Below are 19,944 nucleotides of genomic sequence, written 5' to 3'. Positions count from 1 at the left end.
TGTGCAGGGAAGCATCAGTTAATCAGAACATGATTTGCCACATTCCACTTCTGGAGTGAAGTGCCTTCTTGTGCTGTACCTTCCAGAGCAGAGAAAGGGCGGTTGAACATTTTAGGAGGATTTTAATAGCATTACTCAAAACTGAAACGAAATGTGGCTATTTAAAAACACGTATGTGGGGGCGCCTGGGTGGCTCAGATGGTTGGGCGTCTGCCTTCGGCTTAGGCCATGATCCCAGGGTCCTGGGATCGAGCCCCACATTGGGCTCCTGGCTCAGCGGGGAGTCCGCTTCTCCTTCTCCCACTGCTCATGCTCTCTCTCTATATCTCTGTGTCTCAAATGAATAAATAAAACAAACAAAATCTTTAAAAACACGTATATGTGAGATTTAACTAATGCTTCCATAGCCCCCACCGTGTGCCAGACACGGTTCCAAAATTGCATGAACATCCACTCATTTCCTTCCCACGGGGACGCAGCGGGGCTGGCTCTGTCTCCCCATTCTGCAGACGAGCAGACTGAAGCACAGACAAGGGGCGAGCCTGCCCAAGATTGTACGGAGGGCTGGCGGCGACGAGTGTGGATGGGCTGCCTTGTGGGTTGGGGCGCGAGCCGCCGGGCCAGGCTGCTGCGGAGCGGAGCCCACACATTTGCGCCCTGCTCTGTGCTGGCCCGCAGCCGGCCTGACCGAGGCAGTCCCTTCCCTGGGGGGCTCCAGGTAATCTGGGCCCCATCGCTGTGCTTGCCCTTCTCTATACAGCCTCCAGGGCACACGGTGAGGGAGTTTTGTAAGCGAAGCTCATTAAGTCCAGGACAGTGTGGACTCAAGAAGGGAGAGAAACGCAAGGAACGTGCTCACCAGACATGGCTGCCGCGGACGTGGCTGACCCCAGGTCCCCCTCCGTGTGTGCTGGGATGGGTGTGGACCTTGTGGGGAAACAGCTTTGGCCGCAAGAGGGCCCCTTGAGGAAGGAGCCGCACCATCTAGGAACCTGCTCATTTGACGCTGAACTGCTCTTGCCTCGGGGACACCATGGTGTAGAGGAAAGAGGGTACATGCCGCCGACCAGCTGGCTGATCACGTCCAGCATGAGCTTCAGGCTTCTCGTCGGGAAAATGGGGATGGCCGTCCCTGCCTCATAGCAACACTTGTTGGGATTAAATGGCCAAGGGCCTGGCACACGGTGGGCAGGCACTCAGCCAGGCCTCTCCCTTCACCAGTGGGCATGCTACCCTGGACCTCCACAGATTCTTGGCACCTGCCCGGCCCGCCAGGGCTCCTCTTAGCAGCCAGGTTCCTTGTGGCAAACACAAGAACATGGTGGTCATTAGGCCCCTGGGCTGCACTCTTTGAACCATTGCAGAGTGGGGTTGAGAGGGCAGGAGGGGTGGGGAGAGAAAAAAGGGAAACTTCTTTGTTATTTGTAAAGCAGAGTTGACTTGATCTACGGGTCACTGGGGACAGTGGCTACAGAACAGCCGAATGTCATGCTCTCTGGAGTCCTTTTGATTGGCCACCCGCTCTCCATGCATGAAGGCAGAGGACGTGCCACTGCAGTGACAGCTCAAGGACACCAGGGCAAATGCATCTCAGGTCACCAGCTCCAAACGGAGACCAGGAAGCGTTGATCGGCCGTGGGGCCTGAGGGCAATGTCAGCACCCACGGGCGACAGGCTGGCGTGGGGTCCTGGTGGGCCCAAGGCAAGAGCAGAGCGACTTAGCTACCATGGGCTCTTGGGAACAACCTGTGGGGAGGGAGACCCACGCTCCTCTTTTGAGATGAATTCTGAGTTACCTCCATGCTTTCTGAGCAGAACTGGCTCTCCTCTGCGATTTCCCTATAGAAACAAGGCTGGCAATGAGGTGTGAGTCTGGCTATGTTCAAGCTCATAGGCTCTCCTCAAGAAGTATAGGTACACCTGGAAGGGTGTCAGAGGACCTGCATGCAAAGTCTGCCTGGCCATCCATCAGCTAAGTCACTGAACTTCTCTGAGCCACAGGAAGGTTGCTCTAGATCAGAGATCAGCAAATTTTTTTCTGTAAAGGGCCCCATAATAAGTATCTTAAGCTTTGTGTGTCATGCCGTCTTGGCTGCCAACTACCAGCTCGGCCTTTCATAGGCAATGTGTAAATCATGGGGCCTGTGTTCCAATAAAACTGTATTTACAAAGGTAGACTTGGCCTAGGGGTCGTCGTTTACCACTCCTTGCTCTAATTAGTCTCTGAAGCCAAGCTCTCGATCGCCGGCAGCCTGACCACTGAGCTTTGGTGGCGGGAGTGCTGATGGGTGGCAGGGCTGGAATCATCCTGGGGTTGGAGGAAGAGAGAGGGCAGTCTGCTGCTGTGACAAGGGAGGTGAAATTGTTGGGGGAAGGCACCAGAAGGAAGGGCCCTGCGTAGGGCGGGAAAGAGGAGAGAAACCAGGTACCCTGTGGGCTGTGCTCACAGCAGTGTGGTCCAGAGCGTGGGGGCTGTGGTCGTGCTCTGTGCAGGGGCTTTGGGCCAGGTGGCAGATGGGGCTGACATTCAGCTGCACTCAACTCACCCATCCGTAGGCCCACCCTGGGCCCGCTTGAGGAGGGGGCACCGCTTGCTGGTTTGCACGAGGGCTCCTGAAAGTGCTGCAGCAGGACCTGTGGCCAAGAGCAAGGGAAGCTGCCGTTCCAGGGCTGGGAGGGGAGAAGGGTCACAGGCGCACACAGAGACGGCGGGGTGTGGCAGTGGGGCCCCCGAGAGCCCCCGTCTGGCTGTCAGCAAGTCACTTAACCTGGCCGGGCCTCCCTTTCCTCATCTACAAAGGGAAGGGTCAGAGACACTGCTCCCCAAGGTTCCTTTCCACAAATGGGCTTCTGTGATTTTATGACTGCCGGCTATTTCTGAACTCACCAGCCCGGCACAGGATGACTTGGAAGGAGACGGAATTCATCTCTCTTTCAATAAACACCGCCACCCGCTTGGTTGCTCCGATTTTTCACCAAGTGTCTTGTGCAGAGCTTCGGACAGCTGCCGTGGGGCTCGTTCTGGGTATGGCTATGGTGGTGCGCCTCATGCTCGGCTCCATTTCTTCCCCTTTGAAGGCAGCGTTTCCCAGAAAGTCGACACCTGCTGGGGCCACATGGAGCTGTGCCTACCATGTCCTGGCTTCCCCAGGGAGGCCGCGCTTGCATCCCCATCTAACCTGGATGCTGCCTTGCAGTCAGGGGTCTGAAGCTGTTTCCGCTTGGATCACCCAGGCCTGAAGTGACTAATCCTCATCAGGTATCTCTGCAGGAGGAGTTTGCCCAGCCCCCATGGCCAGCACAATTTGGGGTGCGGAAGCTCTTGCAGCCAGAAGAGAGGGTCCGGGGAACCCTCCCCCGTGATTTTCCCTGGGAGCACCATGGACTCACCTCCTCCCCTCCCTGCCCAGCCTCATGCAGGAGGTTGACAACTTAAAATAAAGGCTGCAACTCTCACTGTCCTTCATTTAAAAACCAGAGTCTAGCCTGGCGGGCCGAACAAATCCTTGTGGGATGACACTTCTGGCCCGGTCCATCCTTCACTTTTATCCTCTGTGGAAGATGAAAGGCCTTTTTTTCAGGGGCCTCCACAACCCGAAATCACTCTTAATTCTCATTGTTTTAGAAAGCTGGGTGAGTGTGAGGCCACAGGACATGAAGGACTCTAAAATGCCCGTGTCCCGGAAGTTTGTTTATAGCATTTCAACCTGGGCGCTGCTGAAATAAACTTCTCTAACAAATGAGGAGGCAACTTTATTGGTTCCTGGAAATGGTCCAGAGGGGCTGTTGTCCCGGTGATGGGGTGACCCCTCGGCAGCCCCTCAAACCTGCCCAGGCCCGCGCATCTCAATGTCTGGGGCCTGGGCAGCCGTGGAGAGGACAGGTCTAGAAAGACTGCCGGGTGGTGGGAGGAGTGCTTGTGGGGGCAGCCACAACTGCTGGGTCCCTGTCATGGGTGGGATGGGGCTGAGCCCAGGCAGTGGCCCTCAGTCCTCTGGGAGTTAGCTGGCACCCTGGCACCTGCCCCCGAGTCCGCTGGGCAAAGACCACATACATTTGGGGGACAATTCAGCCTGGTCCTGGGCATCTCCATGTGGACTTGGGGATTCATGGCTCCGGCATGACGTCCGATGGCGTCAGGACAGTGGGAGGGCTGGGGACGGGTACTACCTCCTTCTGAACTGGGCTGTGGCGTTGAGAGCAGAAGATGGGGGCTCCCTGGGATCCCTCCAACTTCCACCCTGGGGGCTGCTGGCCCAGAGACCGTCCCCTTTTCTCCTTACTTCACCCTCTGCGGTTGGGCAAGGGCTGTGGCCTCCGACACTTCCTTTTGTTGAAGCCACTCCAGAGCCTGTACCTCGGGTAGGCAAATGCGGGGTTTGACTCTGGGTGGGGCTCAGCAGGTTAGCTGATTCCGAGGTGCTGTGCGGCACCAGGAACTCAGGCTTATTGTCACGGACACTCTCTTCCTGCAATTCTGTCTTTCCTCCTCCTCCTTTCCATCGTCTTCTGCTGGGCTGCATTTCTCTGGTGTCACCTCCTCACGTGGGAGAGTTTGTTCAGTAAAGAAATGGGAGAAGTAAGGGCTTTCCTCCTCCGAGCCCTCTCCTTCATGTCAGGTTGCTCTTCCTCTTAGCGGCTGGGCCCACCTGAGCGGCATCTTGGGGGATGTGTCCCCGCAAGATCCTTGAACTAGCTGCTGTCTGCTTCCATCTCAATTATGCCATCTGCGCTGCCCCCACCATCCGGTCCCGCCCGTTGGCAGCGTCCTCTCCGTGGGCTGTGGAGTTGAGAGCAGGAACTATGGGGTTCCTGTCAGCATGGTAGGCAGCCTCCCTCCACCCACGGGGTTCACCCTAGGAGCGCCATCTCCCCCACTAGTAGCCTCTTCAACTTTTCCTGTGCATTTTCTTCCATCAGCTGGGGCCAAACTCTTCTCATTTGAATGAAATGGGAGGTCAAGGGAGACTCATCTGAATGAATAAAAAAAAATTGAACTTTAGAATCTTGCTTAACAAGTAATATGATCTCTTTGTAGTAGGCCAAAGCCCTTGTAACGGCCTGTGAGACCCATGGGATCTGGCTGGCCGCCTTCCCACCTCCTTCCCAGTTGCGCTCCCCTGCTCACTCGCCCCAGCCACGCTGCCTCCTTGCTCTTCTTTGAACATGCCCGGTTGGCTCCCACCTCAGGGTCTGTGCAGTGGCTCTTCCCCTTGTCTAGAGTGTTCTTCTCCTAATCATGATAGCTACCTTCCCTGCTCCCTACTTCAAGTCCCTGCTCACATGTCATCCAGTTAATGAGTCCCTTCTTGTCCAGGACACCTCTCTCAGCCCCCTCCTTCAGGACTTCCCATTTCTTAACCCTCCACTTCTCCAAAGCACGTGTCCCCTTCTGACAGACTATACATACACATGTATGTTCATGTGTGTTTGGGGTGTGCGTGTATGTATGTATATCCGGTATTTGTGACCTGTCTCCTTCCACCACAGTGTAAACTCCAAGAGGGCTGGATCTCCATCTGTTTTTTCATTGCCATCTCCAGGCACCCGGAACAGTGCCTGGCAGAGAGGGAACCTCAGCAAAGGTCTGTTGACTGACTGAAAGAAAGTAGATAAGGAGTTTCAGTGGGTCCCAGGAGAATGTGCAGGGGGCACATTGAGAGAAGACAGGGTGTGGGAGGAACAAAGAGAATCTTGAATTAGCATATCAAAGCAGAAGCCCAGAGAGTGCTGCCCTGGGACAGCTTTTCCTTATTGTTGAAACTGGGACGCCTGGGTGGCTCAGTTGGTTAAGCGTCTACCTTCGGCTCAGGTCATGGTCCCAGGGTCCTGGGATCGAGTCCCACATCGGGCTCCTTGCTCAGCAGGGAGCCTGCTTCTCCCTCTGCCTGCCACTCCCCGTGCTTGTGCTCTTTCCCTCTCTCTGAAAAAAAAATAACTAAAATCTTAAAAAAAAAGAAAAGAAAAGAAACAAGTCCAAAACCTGTATTCTCTCCCAGGGCCACACAGTGCGTCCTTAACAGCAGGGCCGAGCCTAGAACTCAGGACTCTCTTAGTCTGATCTTCCTCCTTCCACCCTGAACAATGGTTTCTTCTCTCAGGTGGTTGCCTACATACCCTGTGATCTCATTTAAAGGAATTAATTTGCTTAGCAAACTCTTCCGGTGGGTAGAACAAAGGGAAATTTCCATGGAGCCAGTGAAGCACCACGGATTTACGCCTGGTCAGATTTGGTGAGGGGGTCTAAAGAAAATCCTTGGCCGAGGATGGAGACTCGAACATCTGTTTTAAACAAATTCAGCGGAGTTCCTCTGCAGGAAGCTTATTTTATAATCAAGCTGGCATGCATCTGGATTTCTCCATCCCGTCCCTCCAAATCACTCTGTGTCCTGGTTTACCCAGGCTCACCCTCCTAGTTAAAAAATTGGGAAGTTAGTAAGGAAAAACCTACCCGGGGTAGGAGCCTGAGCTGGGAAGGGTTAAAGAGGGGCCCTGAATGGAGAGGCAGAAGAAGGGGGCAGGGGGCTTATTCACTCTGTGGCGCTACTGATAATAAAAGGGGAAAATTAAGTCTTGCTTGTTCAGGTATGTGATTGAGAAAGGCCGTCAGCAGAGGGACGAGGAGCTTGTTAGAAATCACCAGGCCATTACAGCCGAGATCAACAGCTGCCTCTTGAAATGGGGAGGACATAGATGGAATCTCAGGAAGGCGGTAAAATGGGAAGGTTCCAGTGTGGCCTGGCGAACAAACAGAACCTCATACAAAGTCTATTTGGGTGAGCAGCCTCCTTATCATAATTATCCCCCCAGCCACCGGTGATAGGGCGTGAGGGGCACTGGTCAGGGGGCCGGAGTCAGGGGTCAGAGGCAAAGTTTCCTGGCCTCCTGTCGGGGGCACAAAGCTGCTGACTTTTCAAGACAAAGGAGAAGTCCGGGACCAGGAACGGCAAACCGTGGGTCTTAAGGTTTTGAAATTTACTGGCAGTCTTCTACTTAAGAAACTACTTCGTGTGCACGACGCGGGGCCCTCCTCTCCGTTCTCTCTTCCCTGTGCCCCTGCTCTGCTGTGAGCGGGGGGTGGGGGTGTGCGTGCCAGTGGGTATATATATATATACAGGCACACACGCTCACATTTCTTCTTGGCAGAACAATGAGGGTGGGTGGACTTGTTCACTCTGACAATTCTCTGAACCAAACCCAAGTTCCTTTGGGGGAAGCTGACTGACTGAAAGTCGAAGGGCAGTGGGCTGAGACAGGGCACGGCCCTGGAGACCCGGCTCTTCGGCCCAGCCCTGCAGCTACCCAGCTGCTTGTGGTCTCAGGTGACCAGGGGGACCGCGGTTGGGCCTGGCAGCAGGCTGGGGGGGAGCCCACGCTGCAGGGACGGGGGGTCCTGCTGCCTGTCCACCTGCCTTCCTGTCCCAAATCCGACTGAGAGCCTGTCAGTCCAGGGCGTTTCCTTCAATGGCCCCCGGGATGGCACTCTTCCTGTGATAATTTGCAGCTAGTGAAGAATTTTGCTAACCCCTTCATTTGGCTTTTAAAAATGTCATTACCTATTTGCACATGAACTCAGGGAGAAATCAAAAGAAGAGTGGATGGGGAGAAAAGCATTCCCAGGGAAGGCTGTAGAGGAATTTCCCCTTTCACTTTAATTGGCTTCCCTGTGCATGGGGGAGATTGCCTCACAATAAAAGATGCATAAGATTTTGAGACTGCATCCCTTTGGATGGGGTCTAGGAAGTATTTGCCCTTTGGGGAATTCTGTGCATGGCCCTCAGGGCTGTATTGAAGTGGCAGTGTCCCTCAGATGGGAAACAGGCAAAGGGCAGAGGGGTTCTAACGAGTTCCTCATCACTGAGGGTAGTCATTGGTGGGGGCTTTTTTTTTTTTTTAAGATTTATTTATTCATTTGAGAGAGAGAGAAAGAGAGAGAGAGAAGGGGAGGAGCAGAGGGAGAGGGAGAGAGAATCCCAAGTAGACTCTGCGCTGAGCATGGAGTCTGACGCTGGGCTCGATCTCATGACCCCGAGATCACAACCTGAGCCGAAACCAAAAATCTGATTCTCAACCGACTGCACCACCCAGGCGCCCCGGATGGGGGCTTTTGACTGACTGCTCCACTAGGATGGGCAAGGCCTTTTGCTGGGCCTGGAGGAAAAGGTGTGAGGGAGGCGGTATCTGACTGAGAGTCAGGAAAGCAAGGCTGTGGTCCCTGTGCTGGTCCAGGGGACTGCCTTGTAGGTCTGCCTCAATTTCCTCTTCTGCCAATGAGTGGTTTGGAGCATGTGCTCAGGCAATCTAGAATGAGTGGAATGGGTGAGAGCTGTGGGTGGCCCACTGGAGCGGATGGGCTGTCTCAGTGTGGGCAGGTTCCGGATCCAGCTCCTTCAAAGACAAGCTCCCGCGAAGTGACCTTGGGAAGCCACCAAACCTCTGTAAGTCTCAATTTGTCACCTGTAAAGGGGGATAAGTGACCCTTCTTTTGAAGAGTTGGGAGTATTGAATGAGCTAATGTGAATGTAGGGCGGGGCCTGGCACATAGTAGCCTCTTAACAGAATAGGTTGCCTTCTCGTGTCCTTATTTCCTCATTGCCTGCACCCAAGTCTTTCTCACTTACTTGCTGCACCAGGTTTGAGAATTGGAAAGCCAGATACGGCGACTGTATGAGTTTGATTCCCTGTATAAATAGGTGCATTGGGGGACATTCTAACATTCTACTCTTGGCTCTCTTGGGGGATCGCTGTAAGTCACAGCGGCTTGATGAAGGTTTGCTTTGTCTGTAAGCCCATTCTGGAAGACACTGCCCATTATAGGCAATGTCCCTGAAATACACGATCTTAGATTTTATTTTTTTTTAATTTTTTTTATTATTATTATTTTTTTGATCTTAGATTTTAGTACAGGAAAAATGAAGTCCTCCTTGATGTTAGACTACTATAGAGCAGATCATATTTCCCCTTTTGGCCTTGGTTGCCAGAAAACTCAATTAAATTTTGTGCTTAGGAGCTATAATACTTGAAGTACTCGTACTACCTAACCTCTCTCACACATCCTTCAGGGAAACCTCGGACTCCCTGAGCCTGGGACAGAGGCCCACTTTAGCGCTTGTGGTATTCATGCTTTCCTCAGACAGAACACTGTCAGGCTGATGTCCCTCCCTTTCTCTCAACACACACACACACAAGCACAATGCAGTCAACACATACATGTACACACGTGTGCATGCACACACACACATGTAGGCGTGCGTGCACACACATGTGCTCACCCCCACCCCCAGCTCTAAGTTCCTTGAGGCCAGAGAATGTCTTTCAGCTCAGTACCTCAGCACAGAACACCTGGCATCTGAAATCTATCAGATACTCAATAAATGCTCATCGACCAGAGGTGAATGAATGAACAAGTGGTTATATAAGACATTTCAGTTCAGGCATCAGATGTAATCATCTTTTCTATTCAATGGGGCTTGATCTTTCACATTTCGATCTTTTACAATTAGTGTGCACTTTTCATTGTAAATATAACTCTAAAGCTTTTGGAATTATGTGGGGTTAGGGATGTAAATAAATGAACAAATGAATAACCAACTTTCTCGGCCACGACGCCTCCTGCACCAGCTCCAGCCCGAGAGCGCCTTGTGTTCCGGACCATAGTCTTTGGAGTAGTGCAGGACTCGCATTTTCTTGGCTCTGTCACTTAGCCGCTGTGTGCACTTGGGCAAGCTGTTCTGCTTCTCTGACCTCTTGTTGTCTTATTTATAAAAACGGAGGTAAAGAAATTTCCTTCAAAGGGCAGTGGGAGACTAAACAGACCACAATGGTGAAGTGTGTCCATTTGGCGTATAGCGAGTGCTCAGCAAACGTTTCTGATGAAGGAGTCCAGCGTGGTGATGTGATGCACCGTATGTGTCCTGTCATTCTTACTTCCCTGGAAGCTCCTCGAGGCCAGTACTCTGTCTGACACTCCTTTTGTATAAGCTTGACTGCCTGGCTGGACACACTGGCTCTGCAAACCCCTGAATAAACTTCTGAACACCACTGGAGACACTGTCCAGACAAATACCAGTCTGGTTCATGAATTTGCAGCACATGGACCTGGGAGGGGCCCTTGAGGTCAGGGGTCAGCTTCTCATTTTATGTGGGAGAAATTGGGGTCTAGGCAGGTACCCCAGGCCACACTGCTGGGCGGACGGCCTGACCCAGACCCTGGGCTCCTGACATCAGGTGAGAACACCTTCCCCTCCGTTGGGCCCCTGGCCCGGACGGACTGAACCTGGCCCAGGATATTGGCCCTCCCAGTTCATGGCTTCGGGGCTCTGTCCTGAAGCCACAATAATTACCCGTGGCGTAGGCTTGGAGCTTTATGTTTCCAAAGTGCTGTTTCACAGCCGTGATCTCATTTCATCCTCGCAGGGACTGTGTGAAGCAGGCCGGCGGGCGTTTTCATCTGGATTCTCTGCGAGCAGCTCAAGGCCCAGAGAGGTCAAGTGCTGCGGTGGAGATCCCCCAGCCAGCTCACGGCCTGGCTGGAGTAGAAAGTGCCGCGGGGCCCTTGGTTCAGGGCTCTCTGCCCTGTGCCTGGTGGGAGCGCCTCCAGGGGCTGTGTCTGGCAGCTGGTACAGTCTCTGAAGTTTGCTCGGAAGGAGGTCAGAGCCTGAACACCAACCAGTCCAGCCTGCAGAAGCCGAGAGGGCCTGGCCTTCTGGTAAGGCCACCTCTGCCCACGGCTTACACGGGATGCTGGCGTCAGGGGAAGACAGGGGGCTTAGCTTTGAAGGACTTGATTTGTCTCTGGGGCTGGGTTCAAAGGCAAAAGCTCTGACAGGCAGTGTTGCCAAAGACAGTATTAATGTGGCCGGGGCTGGGTGGAGGGAGTGCAGCGTGGGGAGTAAAGGCTCTGAAGTTTGCCTGTGAAGCTCTATCATGTATACACACAGGCCTCCATTCGGAGTGGCCACCCAGACACACGCACGGATTGGCATTTAGCAACTTTCCAAATTCGAATTACAGTATAAAATTAAATCCACATTTAAGGGCTTTTAAAGCATAGCCTATTTATTCAGTGGCTCTTTATGAAGCCCTCACCAATTTATAATCTATGCGGTAACTCACTCCACACTGCTGAGAGCTGGGTGTTAACCCTTACCTGGAAGTATCATCTCTCCCCAGACGGAGCCAGTCTCAGTAACCTGGGCCTGCAAGACGATGGAGGCCCAGGGGTTGCTGCTCCCTCAAGGAGGCCGATAGGCACCTGGTAGGGGGAGGTGATCTGTGTGTACCCTGCCCCTTGCCCCGATGACCTACTTCTCCTGGTCCTCTGGAGATCCCTGCGGGCCTGGAGCCTGAGATGCAGAAAAATTGATTCATTCAACACCATTTATCTAGAGCCCACTATGTGCTGACCAGGGGGGAGCCCAAGGAGGACATGGGCCAGTCGGCAGGGTGGGCTTCCCCTTCACATGCATGGGTGACTGGTGCCATGAACTCTTCCCCCCAGCCTCCTCCCTGCACCTTCCTGGGGAGTGAAGAAAGACGTGGCAGCCCCCCAGGAAGACCCCCAGGCCTTGGCTTAGCTCCTTCGGGTGGGCAGGCTGTTCTCTGACGGTTTTCAATTAAGTCTGTCCTAGGGAGGAAAATCCTTTCCTGACACTTGGGCTAGTGCAAGCGACTTTCTCTGCGGTGTCCTTCTGGAGAACGACTCGGGCCTTAGGGGGTGTTTCTTCCACTTCTGTTGGGGAGCATTTGTGCTAATAATTTGCAGTCTCAGTTACATAACCGGGCCTTTGTCAGTGGTTTTCCAATGGGACCTTATGTGACGTTGGGGTTGGCTGTTCAGTAAGCATTTCTGAGGAAAGCTCCAGAAAGCCCATGGTGCTGTAATTGTGCTTCTGTCCTGCTGGGCTCCGCGTGCCACTGGGGCTCTAACTCAGGCTTCCAAACCTTTGTGGTGCTCTCTGTCCCTGAGGCAGCTGCTCCTGAGCATGCTCAATCCCCGAAAGCTCCTGAGTCCCCGAGCCCCCCTGAGTGCGTCTGCACTGGCTGGGCCCAGCACACCTAGCTCTGGCCTCGGTGGGAGCAGGGACATTTATGGCAAGGGGCAGAGTGTGGTAGAAAGAGCTCTCCCACAGGAAATGTGAGCCCAAGCCAGCCCCGCGCCCTCTTGTTCAATGTGATGCTCCCACTTCAGACCTCATTACCTAAGATCTCATTAATGGCAACAATAGTAACTAACATTAATTGAGTGCCTTTTAGGCATTTTACATGTGTTATCTTATTTAATCCTATTCATGTTCCTATGAGGAGCTGGTATCCTTCTCTCCATCTTACGAGCATGGAAACTGAGGCTAACAGGTTTAATACCTTGTCCAAGGTCACTTAGTTGTGGTAAGTGGTGGTGGCGGATGGCTGGGATTTGAAGCTGGGGCCTCCTATGTCATGCTTTGTTAGCTTGTCCATTGGTACACGCACAGACTGGATATTTTCTCTAAGTCCAGCTCTGAAGTCCTTGCCCTGGAGAAGCTCAGAGTCTAAGGGGGGAGACTGTCCTCGAAGCGCACCGTGTGGGCACAGCCGAGGGGAAAGTGCTCGGAGAGGGTGTGCAGAGCACACAGCCCTGGAGGGCCCCACAAGGGTAGGCTAAGCATCAGCGACTGTTGGCATACAGGAAAGGCTCAGGCTTCATGGAAGCAGAGGGTGCTTGAGCTGAGTCTGGAAGAGTGGGCAAGAGATGCCAGGCAGCCCCGGGGAAAAGGGCACCCGGCAGAGGGAACAGCCTCTGCGGACGCACAGAGGGATGAAGCTAGCGCTGCCGCTGAGCACCTTGAGTTGTTTGGTGTGGCTGGACTATGACAGGCCCAGGACCAATGGCAGGCTCATATGTCTGGAGGAAGTCTCATATGGATGGAGGGAAGGGCCTACATGGAAAGACAAGGGGAAAGTTAAGTCCATGGATCTCAACGTCGTGCCACGGCCCATCTCTGCTATCCATCAATGCCTTTCTCTTCAACTTAAAACCCATTTTGCATATGGTCCCCTTTGGTGTCAGTGTTACAGGCTCTCAGACATGCATTAAGCAGTTGCAAGCTGCTGAACCCAGCTACGTGCTCTGGGGCATCTGGGATCTGGGAATCTCTCTCTCCTTGTAAAACCTCCCCCCGCCCTCACCCCACAGTCTTAACACATGGGAAGTACCTACTATACTCGCCACTTGTCTTTCTCGGTCCTCCCCACTGCCCACCAACCACTACAGCGACACTGAGCAGTCTCAATCCTAAATTGGATGTTCAGGAGATGATGAAATTAGTGTGTCCTGCTGAACTTCTTCAGTGTCTCTTATGTCCTCTTGGAAAATCTCAAGTAATAGGGGTGAACTAGGAACAGTTGGGATGAATGTTGGCCCCAAATATTATCATAGCAGGATTAGTTGGAGGGGGGCGGTGAAGGACACGGTCAATTCAGGCTTCACACTCACCATGATTATCACCCCATTCCACACCGGCCTCCAGACCCTGAAGCTGAATCTCATTCTCCCCTGCCTCCAGCTCCACCTGTGTTCTTGGATGGGAAGATTCCATATCATGAAAAGGCCAGTACTCCCTGGGTTAATGTATACATTTAATATAATTCCAATAACATACCAATGGGTCTTATTTTCCCCCTGGAACTAGGCAAAGCATCTTAAAGTTTATACGAAAATTTAAACAAGCCAAACACCCTGAGAAATAACTAAAAAAAATAGAAAGAAAGAGCAGGGAGTGGAGACTAGCCCTACCAGACAACTTGCAAACACTATACAGCCTCAGTAATTGGAATGGTGTGGCGGTGGCATGGACAGATAGACCAAAGGGACAGAACGCTCCTGAGATAGGCCCAGCACATATATAAGAAATTAGTAAATGATACAGGTGGCCTCCCAAATCAATATGGTAAAGATCAATTTTAAATAAAGGCTATGGGGACCACAAAATAGCCATTTTTGGAAAAAGATAAATTTGGTTCTGTGCTTCATACCATGCATTGGGAAATTCTCCAGGTGGAACAAAGATTTAAATGTTAAACACACACACATATGCTATGAGGAAACATGGAGATCACCTTGGATGAGGACAGCCTTTCTAACTATGATTCAAAATCTAGAAGCTAAGGAAAAGATGGATAAATTTGATTATGTGAAAATAAAGTTTATGCATGTCTGAAACACTGTAAGTAGAGTCAAAAGGCAAATGACAAACTGAGAAAAGGTACTTGCAATGCATATCACAAAGCTAATCCTTCTAACCTGAAAAGAATTAGAATTCAGAAAGATCCATACCCAGTAGGAAAATGGACAGGGGATATGAACACCGAGTTCACAAAACAGAAATGCAAATGGTCTTTTCCTCTTCCAACAGATGCACACCCTGTTCATAGTGGGAGGGGTGCAAATGAAAACGACACCAGGAGATACCAGTTTTCACCTCCAAGCTCCGGCAAATTCCCAGATCTTGACGATACACAGTGCTGGCTAAATTGTGGGGAAGCACGCGGCCTCCGCCATGGCTGGTGGGGTGTAAAGCGAAGTGCTTCCCCGGGTGAGACCCTGGTAATGTCTTCCCCCATCACAAATGCTTCTGCCCTCCCGCCCAGCCATCCCACTGTGGGGATCTGTCCTACAGACACAGCTGCGCAGGTGTGACGTCACGTAGGTACAAAGCCATTCATGACAGTGTTGCTGCGGACCGAGCGCTGGGAACACCCCCACGTCTGGCAACAGCGGAGGGGATGAATACGCTATGGTACCTCTACCCGGTGGAAAACTGCAGCGGGGAGAAACAGGGAAATCTCCATGCAGGGATGTGTGGAGATCTCCAGGTTATTTTTGTTAAGTGAAGAAAGCTAGGTAGAGAATATGTAAACAGTAGCATATCTTTTGTGGAAAAATGGGAAGAAATACGAATATATATATATTCATTCGTGCTTGTATTTGCATGAAGAAACATTGGGGGGGTAACAAGGATTGGATCAAAGGGTTCTCTGTGGTGGGGAACAGGGGAGGTACGGAACAAGTCTTCTCTGGGTTTCTTTAGTTAGTTGGGGCTTTTGATGAATACATTTTTTATCTGACTTGTCCTGGAAGTCCGTATGTTCTAACCTAGCTTGATCTTAAGAATCACTTGGGTTACTTGTTAAAATTAATCCAGATCCCAGGCCTCTGTTTGCAATGGGCCCTGGGAATGTGCGTTTTCCCGCAGGCACCAGGTTTCCCTGCGAGGGGGGAAGCTAGGGGAGTGCTGAAGCCCATCTGTGGCCACAGGAGCCAGGTGGACAAGACCAACCCTGTGTCATGACCCGGGTCCCGAAAACCCGGGTTCCAATGGGATGGGCATGGAAATCTTGCTCCTTCCCCTGGGGATCCTGCTCTGCTCCCCCATGAGGCTGGTCCTCCCATCCCACGGAGAAGCACGGCTGTTATGTGCCTTTCTCCAGCAATCAAAAGCATGTTGGATTTCATTTTCCACAGTTTTGCATTATGAAAATGACATACATTTATTTTTGTTTTTAAATATGAAATATTATACTCTTGAAGATACTTTTTCAAACTACCCCTACCCCGGCCCGTTCCCCAGGGCATTCTGAAAGCTCCGATGAATATCTCTATTCACCCACCCAGCAATGTCCCTCTCCTACCCCCAAACCTCGCTCAAGGAAACTGATGGAAGATGCTTCAAGTGATCCCTCTGGTCTTTCCTCTCCTTCCAGGAAGCACTGCCTTCATGTCTACGGAGGGGATAATGCAGAGGGAGCCCCTAGTCCTGAGAGGTGGGCTTTGGGTCACAGTGGCAGCTCCGTGGCCCTGGGGGGATCTCCTGGCACCGGGCTGTCTCCCCTTTCTCTCCTCCTGGAGGTGTCCTCCCTGCCCCCAGGCTGTGTGTCCCCAGGGCCGTGTGTCCCACGGGCAGGTCACCTGTGCAGCCTCACCTCCTTGCTGACTAGGCACATAAGCCTCCCCCCACTTTTTTTTTAAAGGGTTTTTATAATTAATTAATTAACTATTTTTTTAGAGAGAGAGAGAGAGTGCGAGCGGGAGGTGGGGGGCAGAGGGAGAGAGAGAATCCTTAAGCAGGCTCCATGCCCAGCGTGAAGCCTGCTGTGGGGCTTGATCTCATGACCCTGAGATCATGATCTGAGCTGAAATCAAGAGTCAGAAGCTTAACTGAGCCACCCAGGCTCCCCCCTTTGTGAGGGTTTTATTGGTAGTCCCCATGGGGGAGTAGTAAGGAGTAACCCAAGTAATGACCACGCAGGAGGTACAGCGGCTGAGGAAGCAAGACCATGGTCTTGGTCCTCAGGCGTCAGTTTTGAGGCCCTCTCTGGGATGTGCTCTGGAAGTTAGGGAGATGTTCCTGGAGACCCTGTGCTAAGTGTTGGCCCTGTAAGCCCCTCAGGTGCCGAGAATGTGCCAGGGGGACCCGGAGGGGCTCTGGCTGAGCGGCGTCCAGCGAGGGCTCGCTGTGGGACCACAGCCAGAGGGGCAAGACACGGAAGGAAAGTGGGCTTCGAGCTGTGGAGGCCAGCCGTCCCCAAGGACAGTGGTGGTTCTCCGCAGCCTGGCCCTTTGCCCCACCCTCTCTTGGCTGCTCTTGCAGCTTGGTTGTTTTTGAGTTTTTGTGTGTGGGTTTTTTGTTTTTGTTTTTTGGTGTCAGGAGGAAAAAGTCTATTTCCTTCCTCTTTCTCTCTGAAGTCCCCGAGGACTAATGAGAACGTGTCCTGGGAAAACTTGGGTTTTCCAACAAAATGTGCGAACAACAAGGAATCATGAGCCAGAGATTACTTTTGCCAAGCCCGGCCTGTGGTAGGCGTTGGGTGTGTGATGCTGGCAAGAGCAGCCCCCTCGCCAGCACCCTACCCTGCCTGGATTCCACCTGTGATCCTGGCACCCCGTTGGCAGAACATCTCGGAGTAGGGAGAAGGAGTAGCTGTGAGACTGGGGGCGTGCCCTTCTCCTCTGCCCTTTCCTCCCCTGTGAAATGGGGGGCTGCTCCAGGTCCTTCTGCAGAGCCCCTGCCAGCTGGCATTCCTGCCTGGCACCTGCCCTCCACTGGCACCTCTCTGCAGCAAGCATTTGGGGGTAAAGGGAAGGCCCTTCGAGAGGCAGCATCTCTCAGCCCCTTGCCCTAGAGGACAGAGCAGCTTTTGCTGGACTTCCTACCATGGCCAGAGCAAAGCACGGACAGGCAGGCTCAAAGAGGGGGCTCCTGGGGACGATGGGCCAGCTGTCCCCAGGCCGACAGCACATGCATGCGGGGGCGGGGTGTGGCCTGGCTGCCCACCCACCTCTCACTGGTCTGTTCTCAGTGTGGCTTTGAACCTTCAGCACTGAGGGAGGATCAACAATGTGTCAAACTTCAACCCTGTTTGGACACAGACATTTTGTTCCACTAGTCTCTTCACATTTTGCAGGAGTTCAGGCTCCATTTCCTGCCACACCCCCCTCCCCCCACACCTCGGCTGGATGGAGAGCAGCCCATTCTCCCAGGTTCTGGAGCCAAAGCATTAGGGGGGCATCCAGGCAGATGAGCCCAGCTTGGTCCTCCGGGGGCCAGGGCGGGCAGTCTGGAGAAGCTCCAGGGACTGGAGCTCTTAGGAACATTCTCATAGTTAGGGGCCCAGAGGGCTCTGACATAAACAAATGGACTGGCATGTGTGCAAGGTATTTGGCAGGAACTGCTGCCCATGGAGATGATTTTGTAGCAGCCAAGGATATCTTTGGAAAATTCCTATTTTCCTTTGTGCCCCCTCCCAACCTCTTCAGTGTCCCCTCTCTCGTTGACCCTGTCTTTACCGCTCACGTGGGCTGACATGGGCCCCACCGCAGAGCTCTGCTCCCTGTGTCCTGTACTCATTTACTCTGTCGACACGCAGAGGTGGGCGCCTGTGCATAAGTGCCGGGCACGCGGGGGGCATGGCAACCCTGCCTCTGAGGGACCGATGGTCAGGTGGGGCCACGAGTGCTGCCTGGCCTGCTCCCAGTCCACAGTGTTCAGCAGAGGCTACCCATTCCTTTCCTTCCCCTGAGTTCATGTGCCCGCAGCATCCTGATGTTTCCAGGAGAGCAACTAAATGGAAAAAATGCACGCTGAGATGTGAAGTCCCCATTATTCTCCCTGGGATTCCTTCCACCTCCCACAAGGGAGCCGAGAATTGCATGTCCTGGAGGGAAGGAGCGTTCCTTGTGGCTCTGGCCCCTCTGGTTTTGGCCCCTCTCCTCTCCACATCATCAACCTGCACCTTCCTGCTGCAAAGTGGCCAGAATCTCATGTAGATGGTCAACATATGGTGTGCACGCGTGTGGGTGTGTTTGAGCACTATTTTTGGAAAGAGGCCGGCGCTGGGAGTCCAGAAACCTGGATTAAGATTGCTGTTAATTAGCTTTGTGACCTGGGGTGATTCATCACACCTCTCTGGACCTCACTTTCTTTATAAGAGAAGGTAATGTGATCTGCCCTGTTCACTTCATGAAAAGTAATCCTGGGAGACGATCAGAGAGTGTCTGTCGATGTTACCAGTGCTCGACAAGGTGTCTTCTGAATACTAGAGCTCTCCCTTGCTTATCCTGGCGTGCTCAGTAGTACTGGTCTCGTGCCATTTGGCAGCCTGGAACTGATTAGCAGCTGGGGTTCCCCCGGCCCACGATCCCGCAGACACCCACTCTGTGAATGTTTCTGTGAGTCCCTTCCTGGCTCCAGTGAGCTTCCAACACCGGCCCTGACAAGGGTAGCCCTGGGGGTTTGGGAGCTGCTTCCCAAAGTGCCAGGAACCACACCTCCTCGCGCCCTTGCTCTGGGCTCTTTGTCAATGACTGGGGAGTACAAGAGTATAAGGCTCACGCCCGACCTCAGCATCAGGACATCTCGGATGTGTAATGGACCCCGGAGGGCCCTGCTGAGGTTACCTTCAGGGGCCTGGCCAAAGCTGCACTCACCCTGGCTCCTTCTTCCTTACAAATTTCTCCAGGGAGCACACCCTTGGGAAGTCACTCCCACATGAATCCCAGCTCCGAATGCTGGGATCTGTTTCTAGGGAGCTTGACCTGGGGGAAAGCTTTCTGGAGATAATGAGCTGTTATATTTTAGCAGGGAAGGAAGAGTGAAGAGGAAGGGAAAGTTGTTGAATAGTTACTAAGCACCAACTCTATGCCAGGCACTGTGTTAAATGTCTAATATGTCACCTGATCCTCAAAAAAAAAAAAAATCTGTATGATTGCTATACTTTCCATTTTATAGTTGAAGAAACCGAAGCTCAGAGAGTTGAATAGCCAGGTAACTAAGTTAGCAAGTGATACTTGGAACTCGGGTTCCACACTCTCTGCTGCATTCTGTTGCCTCCCTGGTCTGCCGTGATTTTGGGGTGCCTGGGCTGGCTTTGGGGGGCACCTGTGTGCAAGGCATCTCCTTGGGCTGGACTGGGCCTGAGTATAGCCCCCCTATAGTCATATCCTTGAATGTGGGACAACCTTGGGAGCCTTTTGTTTCTCTTCTAGAGAGCAATGTGTGTGGGGGGGGTGTGCGCATGCGCACGTGTGCATGTGCGGGCATGTGTGTATGCGCGTGCGCACGTGTGCGCACGCGTGGGTGTGTGTGTATGCGCGTGCGCACGTGTGCGGGCATGTGTGTATGCGCGTGCGCACGTGTGCGTGTGCTGTGTGCACGCGTGTGGGTGTGTATGCGCGTGCGCACATGTGCGTGTGTGGGTGTGTGTGCGTGTGCGCACGTGTGCGTGTGTGGGCCTGTGTGTGCGCATGCACATGTGTGCGTATGTGGGCGTGTGTGTATGTGTGTGCGCACGTGTGTGTGTGTGGGCATGTGTGTGCGCGTGCGCACGTGTGCATGTGTGGGCGTGTGTGCGTGTGCGCACGTGTGCGTGTGTGGGCGTGTGTGTATGTGTGTGCGCACGTGTGCGTGT

This window comes from Phoca vitulina, unplaced genomic scaffold (genome assembly GCF_004348235.1).
Source record: "Phoca vitulina isolate PV1807 unplaced genomic scaffold, GSC_HSeal_1.0 scaffold53, whole genome shotgun sequence".
In the NCBI taxonomy this organism is placed as follows: domain Eukaryota; kingdom Metazoa; phylum Chordata; class Mammalia; order Carnivora; family Phocidae; genus Phoca; species Phoca vitulina.
This window is presented reverse-complemented; position numbering follows the sequence as displayed.